This window comes from Mobula birostris, chromosome 10 (genome assembly GCF_030028105.1).
Source record: "Mobula birostris isolate sMobBir1 chromosome 10, sMobBir1.hap1, whole genome shotgun sequence".
NCBI classification, from domain to species: Eukaryota; Metazoa; Chordata; class Chondrichthyes; order Myliobatiformes; family Myliobatidae; genus Mobula; species Mobula birostris.
The window spans coordinates 82,936,788-82,955,105 of NC_092379.1; positions in this window are offsets into that span (position 1 = coordinate 82,936,788).

Sequence of the window (18,318 nt, forward strand, 5' to 3'; positions counted from 1 at the left end):
TTACGAGAATGATTCCTGGAATGCAGGGGCTAATATATGAGGAGCGTTTGTCGGCTCTTGGATTGTATTCATTAGAGTATAGAAGAATGAGAGGGGATCTCATAGAAACATTTCGAATGTTGAAAGGGTTGGACAGAGTAGATGTGGAAAGGTTGTTTTCCTTGGTGGGTGAGTCCAGGACAAGAGACCACAGTCTTAGAATTAGAGGGTACCCAGTTAAAACAGAGATGATGAGAAATTTTTTTCGCCAGAGGGTTGTGGATTTGTGGAATTCGTTGCCACATACAGCTGTGGAGGCCCGATCATTGAGGGTGTTTAAGGAGGAGATTGACAGATATCTAATTAGTCAGGGTATCGAGGGATATGGGGAAAAAAGCCGGAAATTGGAACTAGATATTGAATAGTTTAGCTCATGGGGGAGCTGCGGAGCAGACTCAATGGGCCGAATGGCCTACTTCTGCTCCTTTGTCTTGTGTGATCTTGTGAATAGCTCATTGGCCAAGTTTCCCTAAACTTGCCAAGTTAAAATTAGAAGAGTCTTCTCTACCAAAGTATATCAGGCAGCATCTTCTGAGATAATAAAAAAAAAGTACGATAAACTTTTAATCAAAAAGATACAGTGACTGATATCAATCAGTAACTCTGCTTCCATCTCCACAGAAGCTGTTCAACCTGATTATTACCAGCATTTTTAGTATTTTTGTTTTCAAATTTCCAGCATCCACAATGATTTGCATGTGGCAAGCTTGAATGTGATTTTTGTGTGATGAGATAGCAAAAAAGTCACTTCCTTTAGTTTTTAGGATTGTTTGTTGTGAGTGCTATTCTGTTTGTAAGCCAAATTACATGGATTGCTACACAAACAAATTAGAAAAGAAAACCTTGAAAATTACTAGCATCCATACAAACTGGAACATAAATAACGTTACATTTGCACAATCTATTCATTGCAAAAGTTCAAAGCTGAAAACAATTCTTCAATTTGATGGTAAGCAAAGATTAAGGCAATTCTCCTGCAGATAAAGCAAAACTAGGAGTAAGGGATAATGAACGAGGATGCAGGAATAGAATTCAGTCCATATTTTAAAATCAGATTTGTTTTATTTTCGGTTTTCTGCTGTAAATAACATTTATAACAGAAACTGTCTCAGGAAAACCTATTATACAACTTACTGCTTTTCTTCAGTAAATTCACTACACTCCATTGACCTGGAGACTTCAGTTCAAATCTCTCAAAGGGAACTCAGCAACACACACAAGGTGCTGGAGGAACTCAGTAAGTCAGGCAGCATCTATAGAGGAGAATAAACAATCGACGGGTCATGCTGACCCTTCATCAAGAAAGGGGTATCCTGATGAAAGGTCTGGGTCTGAAATGTTGGCTTTTTATTCCTCTCCACTGATGCTGCCTGACCTGCTGAATTCCTCCAGCATTCTATGTGTGTTGTTCAGGGAGATGGCATAAGCCAGAATAAGAAGGTGGGAGGAAGGAAAAGAGCACAGCTGCGATGATTGGTGAGACTAGGTGAGGGAGAAATTGTAAGAAATTAGGAGGGGATAAATGGAAGAGTTACACATGGCTGTGGTAGTAAATCTGGGTGAGCACATGGTCAAAGAGTTGGCCCATAGGATTGATTGTTTATTTCTTCCCTCCAAAGTTCAAAGTAAAATTTATTATCAGAGTACATACATGTCACTACATACAACCCTGAGATGGTTTTTCTTGCGGGCATACTTAGCAAATCTATAGAGCAGTTATTATAAACAGGATCAATGAGCAACAAACAGTGCAAATGCAAGTATAAATAAATAGCAATTAATAACAAGTATGAAATAACAAGATAAAGGGGCCTTAAAGTGAGATCATCAGTTGTGGGAACACCAAAAATAGAATGAGTGTAGCTATCCCCTTTTGTTCAAGAGCCTGATAGCTGAAGGGTAGTAACTGTACTTAAACCTGGTGGTGCGAGTCCTGAGGCACTCGTACCTTCTACCTGACGGCAGCAGTGAGAAAAGGGCATGACCTGGGTGTTGAGGTTCTTTGATGATGCCTGATTTGATGAGTTCCTCCAGCATTTAGTGTATATTGCTCAGAATTTCCAGCATCTCTAGAATCTCTTACGTTTATCATCGGAGATAAGTTTAGTTCATTCATAAAAGGTAGAATTTAAAAATAGAAACACTACAATTAAGAGAAATAAACAGAAGTTCTTGCACAAACTGTGATGAGAGAAACAGAGTTCACAACTCAGATCATTGATCATATATCACCAGATTTGACAAAAGTATATCACCCTGCATCATTTAAAGTATGGCATGTGGTACAGTACTATTTCAAGTAGTTACATTTAAAGAGCAAAAGAGATGTCTACAAACACAGAGTAGCTGTGAGCTCGCTCTGTATGCCTGTCATTGACAAGGGAGTGTGGAATGTACTTACATCTTATCGACCAATGTCAGAAACCTCCCTTATGTAATAGTGAATGGTGAATTGTATAAGTTTGCAAATCCAACCTGCTCCAGCTTGAAAACAATCATTTCTGAGACATAATTTGTTCTGCATGGAAAGTGTGGGCCTTGCTTTGCTGCTACTATATGTCAGTGGTGGAGTGAGTAAATAGTCGCGCATGGGAGCCTATCAAGACAGCTCCTGTGTCCTGATGGTTTTGAGCCTCTTGGGTGTTATTAAAGCTGTAGCCAATCAGGCAAGTCAAGAGTATTCCATCATGCTCCCAACTTGAGTACTGTAGATGGACAGTCTTCGGCAAGTTAGGAAATGAGTTACACCACAGGATTCTGTGCTCCTCTTATAACCACATTATAGAAACCATAGAAACCATAGAAAAACTACAGCACAGAAACAGGCCTTTTGGCCCTTCTTGGCTATGCTGAACTATTTTCTGCCTAGTCCCACTGACCTGCACACGGACCATATCCCTCCATACACCTCCCATCCATGTATCTGCACAATTTATTCTTAAATGTTAAAAAAGAACTCGCATTTAGCACCTTGTCTGGTAGCTCGTTCCATACTCCCACCACTCTCTGTGTGAAGAAGCCCCCCCTAATGTTCCCTTTAAACTTTTCCCCCTCACCCTTAACCCATGTCCTCTGGTTTTTTTTCTCCCCTTGCCTCAGTGGAAAAGCCTGCTTGCGTTCTCTCTGTCTATACCCATCATAATTTTATATACCTCTATCAAATCTCCCCTCATTCTTCTACGCTCCGGGGAATAAAGTCCTAACCTATTCAACCTTTCTCTGTAGCTGAGTTTCTCAAGTTCTGACAACATCCTTGTAAACTTTCTCTTCACTCTTTCAACCTTATTAATATACTTCCTGTAATTTGGTGACCAAAACTGAACACAATACTCCAGATTCGGCCTCACCAATGCCTTATACAGCCTCATCATAACATTCCAGTTCTTATACTCAATACTTTGATTAATAAAGGCCAATGTACCAAAAGCTCTCTTTACGACCCTATCTACCTATGACGCCACTTTTAGGGAATCTTATATCTGTATTCCCAGATCCCTCTGTTCTACTGCACTCCTCAGTGCCTTACCATTTACCCTGTATGTTCTACCTTGGTTTGTCCTTCCAAAGTGCAATACCTCACACGTGTCTGTATTAAACTCCATCTGCCATTTTTCAGCCCATTTTTCCAGCTGCTCCAAGTCCCTATGCAGGCTCTGAGAACCATTTTCACAGTCCACTACACGTCCAATCTTTATATCATCATTAAATTTGCTGATCCAATTTATCATCCAGATCATTGATATAGATGACAAATGACAATGGACCCAGTACTGATCCCTGTGGCACACCACTATTCACAGGCCTCCACTCTGAGAAGCAATTCTCTACTACCACTCTTTGGCTTCTTCCATTGAGCAAATGTCTAATCCAATTTACCACCTCTCCATGTATACCTAGTGACTGAATTTTCCTAACTAACCTCCCATGCGGTACCTTGTCAAAGGCCTACTGAAGTCCATGTAGACAACATCCACTGCCTTCCCTTCATCCACTTTCCTAGTAACCTCCTCAAAATACTCCAATAGATTGGTCAAACATGACCCACCACGCACAAAGCCATGTAGACTCTCCCTAATAAGTCCCTGTCAATTCAAATGCTTGTAGATTCTGTCCCTTAGTACTCCCTCCAATAACTTACCCACTACCGACATCAAATTTACCGGCCTATAATTTCCCGGATTACTTTTCGATCCTTTTTTGACAACAGAACAACATGAGCTACTCTCCAATCCTCTGGCACCTCACCCGTAGACACTGACATTTTAAATATATCTGCCAGGGCCCCTGCAATTTCAACACTAGTCTCCTTCAAGGTCCAAGGTAATACCCTGTCAAGTCCTGGGGATTTATCCACTTTAATTTTCCTCAAGACAGCAAGCACCTCCTCCTTTTCAATCTGTTCAGTTTCCATGATCTCACTACTTGTTTCCCTTAATTCCATAGATTTCATGCCAGTTTCCTTAGTAAATACAGACACAAAAAACCCATTTAAGATCTCCCCCATTTCTTTTGGTTCCGCACATAGCCGACCACTCTGATCTTCAAGAGGACCAATTTTATCCCTTACAATCCTTTTACTCTTAATATACCCGTAAAAGTTCTTTGGATTATCCTTCACTTTGGCTCCCAGGCAACCTCATGTCTTCTTTTAGCCCTTCTGATTTCTTTCTTAAGTATTTTCTTGCACTTTTTATACTCCTCAAACACCTTATTTACTCCCTGTTTCCTATACATGTCATACAACTCCCTCTTCTTCTTTATCAGAGTTGCAATATCCCTTGAGAACCAAGGTTCTTTATTCCTATTCACTTTGCCTTTAATCCTGACAGGAACATACAAGCTCTGCACTCTCAAAATTTCTCCTTTGAAGGCTTCCCACTTACCGATCACGTCTTTGCCAGAGAACAACCTGTCCCAATCCACGCTTTATGTATATTGTATTTCCATTTCAGTTTCTAGCAAATGGTAACCACAGAATAATGATAGTGGGGCATTCAATGACAGTAACTCTATTGAATGTCAAGGGGTGACAGCTGAATTTTGTCATTGTACTTGTGTGACATGACTATGACTTGTGATCTATCAGCCAGGCCTGGGTATTTTCCAGCTCTTGCAGCATTTGTATGTGGACAGCCTCATTACCTAAAGTCACGATTATTGCTGAACATTGTGCCATCATCAATGAACATCCCAACTTCTGGCCTTCCATTGAAAGATAGCCATTTGCTGAAGCAGCTGGAGATGGTTGTGCCCTGGACACTGGTCTGAGCAACTCCTGCAGAGAAGCCCTGCGGCTGAGATGATTGAGTTCCAACCACCGTCATAGCTATTTTCTTTCTACTAGATATGATTCCAACCATAGAGGTCCCCTCTTTTATTCCCATAGACTCCAGTTTGACCAGAATTCCCTGATGCCATCCTCAATCAAATAATGCCACTACTTCAAGGACAGTTACTCTCACTTCACCTCTGGAGGTCAGCTCCTCAGTCCATGTTTGAACCAAGGCTGCCAAGCGTGCACTCAAGAGTGCAGTACAAGTCAAGCTGCCAGAAGAAATGTGGTGGATGGGACAAATGGCAGTCTAGATGTCAAACATCTGTCAGTCAGCAACTTGCCAACCAGTTACCTGTGTACTAGACCTAGGATTAGCTGTTCTACAGGAGCTGGTTAGTGATACGCTTCGGAGGATTGAACGCGGAATCAGGCAGGTACAGGATCTGAAATATTGTTGGAGGAGTCTCAGCTTCTGCTCTCATCGAGCAGGTGTCTTTTCTCCAAGATTGCCAGCTAATTCTGCAGGGGATCCTTAGCCTGCCGTTTTAAAATCAATTCATTGAAAGGACCAGGATCACAGTCTCCAACAAAATCAATTGCAAAGCTCACGGTTTTGGAATCTGCATGTAAGAGTAGTATTAAAGCTCTATTTGAGGACAATTACAAGAACCTTATTCTGTTGAAAATGCAGTGAGTGCCCCTACACCTTACAGGAAAGAGTCTGGATACATTAGTCATCCGAGACCAAACCAAACAAGACAGCATTATCTGAATCTGAGTGTATCCTGTGAAACATAATTGTAACAGGTTTCAGTATGTCAGTAGCAATGATGCAGAGGAATTATGCTCTGCGTTCTTGCAAGCTTCTTTCTGAAGGTTTTATTTTTATTGGTTTTAAATTCTTAAAAAAAACTACACTGCTATTAAGAAAATCTGAAAGAAAATTTTACAGAAAATTGACACTTTTTAATAATTTCAAAGGAGAAAGAGTTTAAATTACTTAAAAGTGTAAATTGCATTTAAGAATTAGATGGAATGGTCAGTTTTCTATGTATCTGTTCATTTAATCTTACTTTCTGATATTTAGCTAAATGATATGTTTTAGTATTTAAGTACCACATTAACGTCACATATTCCAAGCGAAGGCTCCCATGTTTGAATCCAGCCAGCTCCCTTGCATGCTTTCCATCCGTGCTGGGTTGAGCATCAAGCTAGCAACTCGGCCTCGTAAAAATAAGAAAACCTGCTAAAAAAAACACCGTCATGATGGCATCCCGATGACTTCACTCAGAGTTAAGTGCTTTCTTCTTCTTCTTCTCTTCTTTACGTCACATATATTCCTTCAAGCACAAAGAAAATCTTTAAACTGTGAAGCTCCAAAGGCATTGTAGATTTGCAATTAATGTAATTAAAACAATATTGAATTTGCAAAGTTAGGCTTTTTAAAGTTAAACTTAGAGCAGTGAATGCCATTTCAATAGAAAAATTATTCTTGATACATATACAATTTTTAGCCCATCCCACAACAGTTGCTAAATTGCTAATGGGCAATATGTGGGTATGGAATTAGGAGCTGGAATGTGTAACCAGATGGAACATCATGTTGACTCCAATATATGATGCTGCTTTCATGGCAGCATTCCCCTTTAGGGTAGAACGATGAAACAATCTACTTCCATCAGGCACCCAGTACTTGATAACAGCAAGGCCCCTAGTCCATGCTATTTGCATAGTTGATTAGCTGCTTGCATTTTTGTTGGTGACTAATTGAAAGGTAAGTTGTTTATAGACAGCTCTACCACTTTTAGAGAATTCATAGTAGTTTCAGAATTCTGGTATAGCTAAAAGTTTGAATTCTAAAGATCTGTGACCAATGGTATTATGCAAAGGTTAGTGCTGGGACCTCTGCTGTTTGTGATATACGTATATTAATGATTTGAATGAATATGTAGATAGGTGAATGAGCAAGTTTGCAGACAACATCAATATAATGGAATGTTCGACAGTATAAATGACTGTCAAAAATACAGTGGCATATAGATCAGTTACATCATGGACAAAGAAGTGGCTAATGGAGTCTCTGGACACACAGCCCATGGCAGCTAACCCGCTGCTCCCGATGTTCCATGTTGTCCCGCGACACCTCAGTTCGATGCACTGGCCTTGAATCACCCCATCTCCAGAACCATGAAAATCTGGCATGCTGAAGCTGCGCTAATCTTCCAGGCCGTGTCCTTGGGATATCAAAAAGCCGCCGGTCGTGATGCCCTGAGAGTGGATCCCATTCCCACAAAGAACTGAAGTCAGAGTTAATTCAGGGTCTTCAAAAGAACCTTGAACAGTAAAAAAAAGAGATACCAAAGATAGAAATAGAGCAGTTTCAGAAGATGTAAGCAAAGGAGTCGTTGTTTCACACCATCTTGTCTTTGCTCTTCCCTCCATTTCTGCATAGGGTAGTAGTTGTTTGGAATGTGTTATTGGGCTTTGCAGTGGAATGAGATAGCTTATTGGTGTTTAAGAGGGGTTTAGATAGATACAAGTTGACAATTAACTTCTTTTAAGATAGTGCAGCAATTACATAATGCTTTACTGCTGGGGTCCTCAACCTTTTTCGCACTGCAGACCTGTTTAATATTGACAATATTCTTGTGGACCGGCCAATCCGGGGGGGTGGGGGGTGGGTGCAGTAGGGTTGCCAACTTTCTCACTGTGTTTACCCTGAGAAAGACTACAATGACCATGAAGCCTTGTGTGGGCACCTGTGTGCGCATGCATGTACGTGCCAATTTTTTTTTACAAATCGGTTTTGGCGATTCTGTTCAGTGAAACTACACTGTACATACATTATTTCTACTTTATATAGGCTGTGTATTTATCATATCATTCTTGCTTTTACTATATGTTAGTGTTATTTTAGGTTTTATGTGTTATTTGGTATGACTTGGTAGGTTATTTTTTGGGTCTGGGAATGCTCAAGAATTTTTCCCATATAAATAAATGGTAATTCCTTCTTTGCTTTGTGCCATTTCGGCACGAAAGGGTTCGTAGGAACGCTCTACCTCAGCGGGGGAAATACGGGACAAGGGTGATCCCGTATGGGACAAACCAATTTAGCCCAATGTATAGGATGTCCCAGCTAATACGGGACTGTTGACAACCCGGGGGGTGGGGGAAGGGTGTTAATCATGACCGGAATATAGGTGATAAGTCAACAATAAGTCACTTATAAGTGGCTAATACACTCAATTTCGTTTCTAAAAAGGTTTATCTAACAAGTTTAATATTAAACACACAGCGCATATTTTTCTCGCATGAATATAGTGATAAGTCAATTATAAGTCACTTATAAGTCAATAGCATCATAACATTTTAAGTAACATTTGGATATTAAACACACAGCACATATTTTCCCCGTATGAACATATAAAATCATTGCAAAACACCAATATTGCTGAATCAGTGGGAGCCCTGGGCTTGTTTCCCTGCAACAAGACGGTCCCATCGAGGGGTGATGGGAGACAGCGATACTCGAAGGGGGTTCCTTGTGTCCAGTCTATTCCGCAATTTAGTTTTTGTTGCATTCATTGGAGGAAACCCCGCTTCACAGAGATATGTTGGAAATGGAAGCAACATTTTCAGTGCTTTCGTGGTTATCTCAGGATATTTAGCCTTGACTTTGATCCAGAATGTCGGCAGAGAGGCTATGGCAAACATACTTTTCAGCCTGCTGTCATTTGCAAGCTCGAGGAGTTGATCTTCTTCTCGCGCTGACATGGATGATTCACCGGGGACATTCACAAATGGATCACGGACCCATTCCTTTACGCGTCTTGGGTCATTTGCATCTTGGGTCACTGATGACCTCGTGTGCCTTCAAGTTCAACAGTGCGTGACGGAATGAGGAAAGGTGCAGCTGACTCATATCGTTTCATATCACCAAATCATATCATTTCCTCGTGGCCCAGTAGCACATGCTTTGCAGCTTGGTACCGGTCCACGGCCCAGTGGTTGGGGACCACTGCTTTACTGTGTCAACTGTAAGATCGGTGTTCAATTCCCATCACTGCCTTTAAGGAGCTTGGCTATTTCCTCCGTTACCACGTGTGTTTCCTCCGGGTGCTTCAGTTTCCTCTCACATTCCACAGGCATACCAGTTAGGTTTAGTATGTTGTGGGCAACGTATGTTGGTGGTGGAAGCATGGCGACACTAGTGGGATCTCCTCAGCACATTCTCGATGTGAACAATACATTTCAGTATATATTACAATGTTTCAATGCACATGCAACAAATAAAGCTAAACTTTATCTCAGGCCATAAAATATAGGAGCAGTATTAGGCCATCTGGCCCATCAAGTCTGCCCTGCCATTTCATCGTGGCTGATACATTATTCTTCTCAGCCCCAACCTCCTGCCTTCTCCCTGTATCCCCTAATGCCATGACCAATCAAGAATCTATCAATCTCTGCCTTAACTATACATAAACACTTGGCCTCCACAGCTGCCTGTGGCAAAGAATTCTGCACATTCACTACTCTCTGGCTAAAGAAATTCCTCCACATCTCTGTTCTAAAAAGACGTCCTTCTATTCTGTGGCTGTGTCCTCTGGTCTTAGACACTCCTACCACAGGAACCATCCTCTCCACGTGCACTCTATCAAGGCCTTCACCATTCGATAGGATTCAATTAGGTCACCCCTCATTTTTTCTGATACTAGTGAATACAGGCCCAGAGCCATCAAACACTCTTCACACGGCAAGCCATTCAATCCTGGAATTATTCTTCTGATCCTCCTTTGAGCCCTCTCCAGTTACAGTACAACCTTTCTAAGAAAAACGGCCCAAAACTGCTCACAATACTCCAAGTGAGGCTGCACCAGTGCTTTACAAAGTTTCTTTCTTTCTTTTTCAATCTTTTTATTAATTTCATAGAATGAAAACTTAACATAGCAATAATACAAAGAGTAGGAGATACATTGTTGCACTTAAAATGAGTAATTGTAAGACCAAATAGTATAAATTGACAAAGCTCCCAATCGTGTAGGATAACAATGAATAATACAGGACAAAAAAAAACTAAAGAAAAATCATGAAAAAGAAAAAAAATAGAAAAAAAAACCCATCCCAAAAAAAAAACTAAACAGAATTAGTCACCTAAACTAAAAGACTTGGGCAATTCTAACAACTTAAAAATGGAAAAGAAGAAAACCTTAGTGTCGACGACTCCATTCCTCTCAACCAGCAGGACAGAGAAATAAAATAAGTTTGGAAATGGTCAAATTACATCATATGAAAATGCTGAATGAATGGCCTCCAAGTTTTTTCAAATTGAATGGAAGGGTCATAAGCCACACTTCTAATTTTTTCCAAATTCAAACACACCATAGTTTGTGAAAACCAATGAAATATAGTAGGAGGGTTAATCTCTTTCCATTTCAGCAAAATGGATCTTCTAGCCATTAAAGTAAGAAATGCAATCATCCTGCATGCTGAAGTTTCAACATTACATCCTTGCTTTTATATTCTACTGCTCTTGAAATGAATGCTAACATCTCATTTGCCTTCCTTACCACAAACTCAACCTGCAAGATTAACCTTTAGGGTGTCCTGCACAAGTACATGTCTATACACCTCCTGATGCTGTATTCCATCTGCTGCTTCTTTGCCCATTCTCCTAGTCTGTGTAAGTCCTTCTGTACCCTCCCTATTTCCACAAAACTACCTGCCCCCATCTATCTTTGTATCATCTGCAAACTTTGCTATAAAACCAACAATTCCATTATCCAAATCATTGACATATAAATTAAAAAGAATCAGTCCCTACACAGACTCCTGTGAAACACCACTAGTCACTGGCAGCCAACCAGAAAAGGCTCCCTTTATTACCACTCTTTGCCTCCTGCTTTATCCATTCTAGAATCTTTCCTGTAATACCATGGGCTTGTAGATTGTTAAGCAGCCTTATATATGGCACCTTGTCAAAGGCCTTCTGGAATTCCAAGTACACAACATCCACCGAATCTTCATTGTCTATCCTGTTTGTTATCTTGTCAGGCATGAAATTCCCTTGAGGAAACTATGCAGACTACAGCCTATTTTATCATGTGCATCCAAGTACTCTGAGACCTCATCCTAATTGACTCGAACATCTTCCCAACCACTAAGGACAGACTACCTGGCCTATAATTTCCTTTCTTCTGCCTCTCTCCCTTCTTGAAGAGTGGAGTGACATGTGCAATTTTCTAGTCTTCTGGAACCATTCCAGAATCTAGTGATTCTTGAAAGATCACTTCTAATACTTTCACAATCTTTTCAGTCACCTCTTTCAGAACCCTGAGGGGTACACCATCTGATCTAGGTGACTTATTTACCTTTAGACTTTTCAGTTTCCCAAGAGCCTTGTCCCTAGTAGTGGTAACTTCACACACTTCATAACCCCTGACACCTGGAACATCCACCATAATGCTAGTGTCTTCCACAGTGAAGACCGATGTAAAATATTGATTCAGTTCATCTACCATTTCCTTTTCCCATTTACTACCTATCCTGCATCAATTTTTAGAGTTCCAACATCCACTCTCTGCATAAAAAACTTGCCCTTGACATCTCCTCTGTACCTACTTCTAAGCACCTTAAAACTGTGCCCTCTCATGCTAGCCATTTCAGTCCTGGGAAAAAACCTCTGACTATCCACATGATCAATGCCTCTCATCATCTTGTACACCTCTATTAGGTCACCTCTCATTCTCCATCGCTCCAAGGAGAAAAGCCTGTGTTCACTCAACCTATTCTCATAAGGCATGCTCCACAATCCAGGCAACATCCTTGTAAATCTCCTCTGCATCATTTCTATGGTTTCCACATCCTTCTTGTAGTGAGGCGACCAGAAATGAGAATAGTACTCCAAGTGGGGTTTGACCAGGGTCCTATATAGCTGCAACAACACCTCTCGGCTCCTAATCTCAATCCCACGATTGATGAAGACCAATGCACCGTATGCCTTCTTCACCACGGAGTCAACCTGCGCAGCTGTTTTGAGTGTCCTGTGGACTTGGGCCCCAAGATCCCTCTGATCCTCCACACTGCCAAGAGTCTTATCATTAATACTATATTCTGCCATCTTATTTGACCTACCAAAATGAACAACTTCACACTTGTCTGGGTTGAACTGCATCTGCCACTTCTCAGCCCAATTTTGCACCCTATCAATGTCCCGCTGTAACCTCTGACAGCCCTCCACACTATCCATAACACCTCCAACCTTTGTGTCATCAGCAAATTTATTAACCCATCCCTCCACTTCCTCATCAAGGTCATTTATAAGAATCACAAAGAGTAGGGGTCCCAGAACAGATCCCTGAGGCACACCACTGGTTACCGACCTCCATGCAGAATTATTGGCTAGTTTACTTTCATATCCCACCTTTACCTTCTTTATCTTCTTCTCTGAATATGAAAGGTATAGTAGGATGTGGAAGATCCACAGGAGGAGAGCATTTATTATAAATTGGCATCACGATTGGCACAACATCATGATTGAATGACCTGTCCAGTGTGGTACTTTTCTACATTCTATATTCTATGTAATAATCCCTTTGTGATTACATGTCATGTGATCACTTGTACACTTTAGAGGTACAACTCACAATTTGTTGCCTTTTTGTGTGCAAGAAGCATGAATCATTTCAAGTGTCACTCCACACCTAATGAAAGCTGACCAGTGATAACTGACGTTCTGCCTCTCCTCATGAAGCATACTCTAAAAAAGGCCCTTGCAATTGCCCATCAACTTAACTCAGGCAGGCTACTGCTACTTGTAGCATGGTGATACAATCAAGGCAGAACTGCTTACAATCAATCTTCAGGGCCATTAGCAGCCTCCTTCACCCTGAAGGAGCAACCAACAACCAGTTTGACTAAAGCCAGCAGAGGAAACTGCTGATAGGAAAATTAGAACAGGCAAAATCATGGGGAAATAGGACCCTCTGGTACTCTTGCCAGGTGTTAGTTCAGTATACATGAATATCCTTTATCTATATGATTGAACATTTCATAGATACATAAAACATATCTTGTGAAATGGCACCCATAGATTTTAAATAAGAGGTACTATATTGCCTAATTTTGTGATTTCAATGTCATTTCAACCAGGTTAGTTAAAGTTATACAATGATTCTGTCTCAGACATTTGGTTATTTGCGTTTAATTTATAGAAAAAAATACATTTTATGGTTATTTGAAAGTACATGAGTGATATTTGTTTTGAGAACTGCACATAGAGAAAAGCAGAATTATTCGTTATTCAGGACTGCACTCAACAAAGCAAATGAAATGTGTCCTTCAATATTTCATGAGGAGCTGTAAGGAACTGCAATTGTAAACTTCACAGTTTAGCTGAGTGATAAGTTTGCAAGGTAAGGCAATGCAATCCTTACTACTGCATCCACATCCAGAAAACCCACTGTAAATTAGTGCTTAGTTCAAGTCCCTTGAAATGAATAGTGTTTCTCCAAATATTCCTCTCAGGGTGAATTGTCAAATGTGGTTGAATGTCAAGCAGAACAGCTGAGAATTCCAGTGACATTAAGTTAATCACTAGGTATTATGTGTGCAAACTGTTACTTCAGCATTTCAAACTCATATGGCAGCAAGGACATGGGATTCAGGCACAGACAGCCTCTCTGGACACACAGGAGACTGCAGATGGTGAAAACCTGGAGTAACACACAAAGCATCGGAAGAACTCATTGGAGGCATGGAGGGAAATTGACAAAGATACTCCATCAGAACTGGAAAGAAATGTAGCCCCCTGGCCAAGCCTCAGGGTCACTTGGCTTACTGTCGTCTAGGGAAACAGCCCTTGGCCCCGCCAAACTGGATAATCAGTTGTGTGGATGCTGTGTGATGTACCCCACCCCGCCCAAATAACAGACAATACACCAGATATGATTAAATGATTTACAGTTTATAGATATTACTGGATCTATATAATTAGTAGAGAATAAAATATAAAAGGAAAATACAAGGCGCCACACTTATCAAAGTTCAATCTCTTCGTGCACAAACTGTTGGAGCTCAGGACCCTTCTTCTTGACCCTGCGACCCCTCAGACCACCTCGACCGGCCACCTGGGACCAACAACGGTGGTCAACCAGATGCTCCACATGAGTCCGTCTCCGTCTCCTCTCCTCGCCGAACGCCCCACTCGGGGTCTGACCCCGTTAGCGGATTCACAGCACCTGGTCCATCCTCTGTCTCTCTCTCTCCCACCTTCTGTCCCAAAACCCAGCGCATACAATATCTTCAGACACACCAGAAGCATAACAACTATCCCAATTGGTTCATTACATCATTTTTTATCAGTAATGTGATCCAAACAAACGGCTAACAGGAGAACTTTTTCAGCAGTTAATATAACAAAGCAGCCCTTTCAATTATAACATAACCAGCCATTTTAATTAGACTACGCAGTGACAAAAAAAAACAAACCTCCTTATAGAAAGAAGGAAGATAGCTGGTATAAAAAGATGAGGAAAATGGTGTAGCAAGGAGATATTTGATTTCAGGTTAGGGCAGTGAGGTAGCTTCTCTGTTTCTTGTGGATGATTGATGTGCAGTTTCACTAATGTGACAAAGCTAGTCCTTAAAATAATGATTTTGCACCTGATTAAAGACCAGAAGTGCAGAACAAATAAAGCACAAGGAGCTGGTCCAAGTCTTCAGTGCACTGTCTCATCACCCACGCTCGCTAATCACTTGTTCATTAACTGTGATTTTAACAGGAGAAAATTCCCTGGCATGGACCTTCCCCATAATTTCCCTGGCTTGGACCTTCCCTACAAATTCCCTGGCATGGGCCTCCCCTGCAAAGTTATGTGAAGTATTGGGTCTGCTAATGAAAAATAGCAATTTTGTATTTTGCAGAAATAAGCTGAGAATTGGTTATGCCAAATAACATGTTTACTAAATGTCTCAGCTGTCAAAGTGCTTAGATGTTTATTAACATCCCTGATATTCAGAGATACCTAAAATATACTAAAGGATGTTAAAAGTCAACAGTTCATTTTCCTCTATAGATGCTGCCTGACTAGCTGAAGTCTTCCAACACTTTGTGTATTGCACCAGATTCCAGCATCCGCATTCTCTTGTGTCTCATATTCCTTGGGATCAAGAATGGTTTGCTTCCTCCTCAGATATGCTGGTTCTAGAATGACTTTTAATATCAATGAAGAACTGCAGACTCTTCAATAAACAGGGTAGATGAGTGGCTTATGGGGATGGTGGCTGTCTTGTTTTTGGGGTAGTGTGCTCCTTCCATTACTTACATGGATAAGCCTTGCTATACCCCAGGGGCAGACGAGCATGGTGGTGGGGAGAAGTAGGGTGAATAGTGGGTTGTAGAGCTCAGACATACCTGTCTTTGGAAAGGTGGGTACTGATATGTAGCATTCAGCATGGTTTTGTGCGTGAGAAATCATGTCTCACAAGTTTAATAGAATTTTTTGAAAGGGTATCCAAGAGGATTTGACAAGGGCAGAGTGATAGATGTGTCTCCATGGATTTCAGCAAGATTTTTCACAAGGCCAATGTTGCCAAGACTGGATGGTTAAGATATGAGCAGAGACTGGATAAGCTGGGATTGTAAGAATCATCAGGTTCTGGCATGGTTCTAAAGGAATGGAAAATGGCAAAGGACATTCCAGCCTTCAAGAAGGGAGAAAGGCAAAAGAAAGGAAATTATAGGCCAGTTAGTCTGACCTCAGTGGTTGGGAAGTTGTTAGAATCAATTTTTAAGGACGTGCTTTCGGTGTACTTGGAGGCATGTGATAAAATATCAGAAGTCAGCATGGTTTCCTTAAGGAAAAATCTTGCCTGACAAATCTGTTGGAATTCTTTGAGGAAAAAACAAGCAGGATAGACAAAGGAGAATTGTTGGATGTTGTGTACTTGCATTTTCAGAAGGCCTTTGATGAGATGACACACGTGAGGCTGCTTAACAACTCAAGAGCCCATGGTATTGTAGGACAGATATTAGCATAAACAGAGCATTGGCTGATTGGCAGAAGGCAAAGAGTGGGAATAAAGGAAACCATTTCTGGTTGTTTGTTGGTGATTAGTGATGTTCCACTGGAGCCTGTGTTGGGAACTCATTACTGTGGATGACAGAATTGATGGCTTTGGGTCCAAGTCTGCAGATGTTACCAAGATAGGTGGAGGGGCAAGTGGACTACAGAAGGATTTAGACAGATTGGGAGGATAGACAAAGAAGTAGCAGATGGAATATAGTGTCAGGAAGTGTATGGTCAAGCACTTTGGTAGAAGAAATGAAAGGGTTGACTATTTTCTAAAGGAGAGGACATTCAAAAACCCAAGGTGCAAAGGGACTTAGGAGTCCACATGCAGGATTCCCTAAAGTTAAATTACAGGCTGAGTCGGCGGTGAGGAAGGCAAATGTGAAGTTAACATTGATTTTGAAAGGACTGTAATATTTAAGCAGGGATGTAATGTTGAGGCTTTATAAGGCACTGCAAAGGCCTCACTTGAAATATTGTGAGCAGTTTTGGGCCCTTATCTAAAAAAAGGATGTGTTGACATTGGAGAGGGTTCAAAGCAGGTTCACAAAAATGCTGAGATTGAAAGGCTTGTCCTATGATGGATCTGGGCCTCTACTCATTTGAATTCAGAAGAATGATGGGAGTTCTCATTGAAACCTATTGGACATTGAAAGGCCTCGATAAAGTAGACGTGGAGAGGATGTTTCCTACGGTGAGTAAATCTAACCCCACTGCGGCAGAAAAGGAGCACAGGACAGGTGCTCTGAAATGATGGAACTGAGGAATTTAAAGTTGTAGACCCTCTCCACTTCTGACCTTCCGAAGTGGACTGACTCATGGACCCTCAGTTACCTCCTCCAGAAATCAATAGTCAGCTCCTTGGTCTTGCTGAAATTGAGTACGAGATTGCTGTTGTGTGTTGTGGCATGACTCAGCTAGTTTTTCATTCTCCCACCTACGTGCTGATTCATCACCACCTTTGATTCGACCTATGACAGTGGTGTCATCAGAAAATTTTGATATGTCACTGAAGCTGTGCTTTATCACCCAGTCATAAGTGTAAAGTGAGTACAGCAGGGGGTAAGCACACATCCTTGTGATACACTTGCGCTAATGGAGATTATGGAGGAGATGTTGCAATCCAAACTGACTGAGGACTGCACCTGAGGAAACTGAGCACTGATTTACACAAGGAGATATTGAGGCCAAAGCCTTGAAGCTCCATTGATTAACTTTGAGGAGATGATAGTATTGAAAGCTGAGCTCTATTGCACTGTGATTTGAGACTCTTTACAGAATACAATTCACAGTTTGATATATTGGATCGATGGAAATAACTACTAATGCACTATTCTTTCATTGTAGAGCAGCGAGGAAATAAAAACAAGAAATAACAAGAAAAATCCCATGTTTACAGATTTCTTACCGAGTTACCATCTTTCAAACAAAGAAGGAAACATCACTATTAATATCTTATGTTATGTTGCACCATACTTCCCAGAATCAGTCAATCTGACTGATTTGAAGATAAAAACACAGTAGCAGTTCTGCCAAAGAATTATACTTTTAGTCGATAATTCCCTTTTCTTAATTAAGCAGCAATACATTTCAATTTATTTATTATTTATTTATTGAAATACAATGCAGAATAGCCCCTTCCAACCCTTCAAGCTGTGCCAGCCAGCAATTCACTGATTTAATCCTAGCCTCCTCAATTTTACAGTGACCAATTAACCTACCAAATAGTATATCTTTGGACTTTGGGATGAAACAAGGACACCCAGAGGAAACCGATGTGGTCACTGGCAGAGCATACAAATTCCTTACGGGCAGCATTGGGAATTGAACCCTAGTCACTGCTACTGCAAAGCATTATGCTAACCACTACGCTACAGCTCCGCCATAATCTACTCATTATATGTTATGCATGAAAGGTGATGAACAGGTTTTTAA